Raw genomic sequence first — 418 nt, 5'->3', positions numbered from 1 at the left:
CTCTGTTTTCCAGCTGGCTCCCACGTGGTTTATCCGGTGCCCAACCCAAGCCTCATCTTTCAGCCATCCCTCCAATTTCTTATCTCCAAGCACCTCTTTCTTCTCTCCTTGGCACAGGGGGAATAAGAGAGATGTTCAGGGCTTTGGCGCGGGGTCAGGGGGGCTGCAGTGGGAGAACAAGAAGTGTCACATCTGGCTCCAGGAGTGCTGCTCTCGCTGCCACCCTGCAATCCTGGGACAAAGTAAATTCCCCCCCTTGCAGGGCAGTAACCCCTAAGAAACCAGGATGCCTCTGGCTCCTGAGGCACTTCCCTGTGACGCAGTCGTCCCCCGGCAGCCCCAGGTAAGTGCAAAACCCACCAGGGAAGAGCTGGCTCCTGCCTCTGGGAAAGGTGACGGTAAATGCCGCGGCGTCGAG

Source organism: Apaloderma vittatum, unplaced genomic scaffold (assembly GCF_000703405.1).
Source record: "Apaloderma vittatum isolate BGI_N311 unplaced genomic scaffold, ASM70340v1 scaffold24838, whole genome shotgun sequence".
Taxonomy (NCBI): domain Eukaryota; kingdom Metazoa; phylum Chordata; class Aves; order Trogoniformes; family Trogonidae; genus Apaloderma; species Apaloderma vittatum.
The sequence above is the reverse complement of the archived record's forward strand: the minus strand, read 5'-3'. Positions refer to the sequence as shown.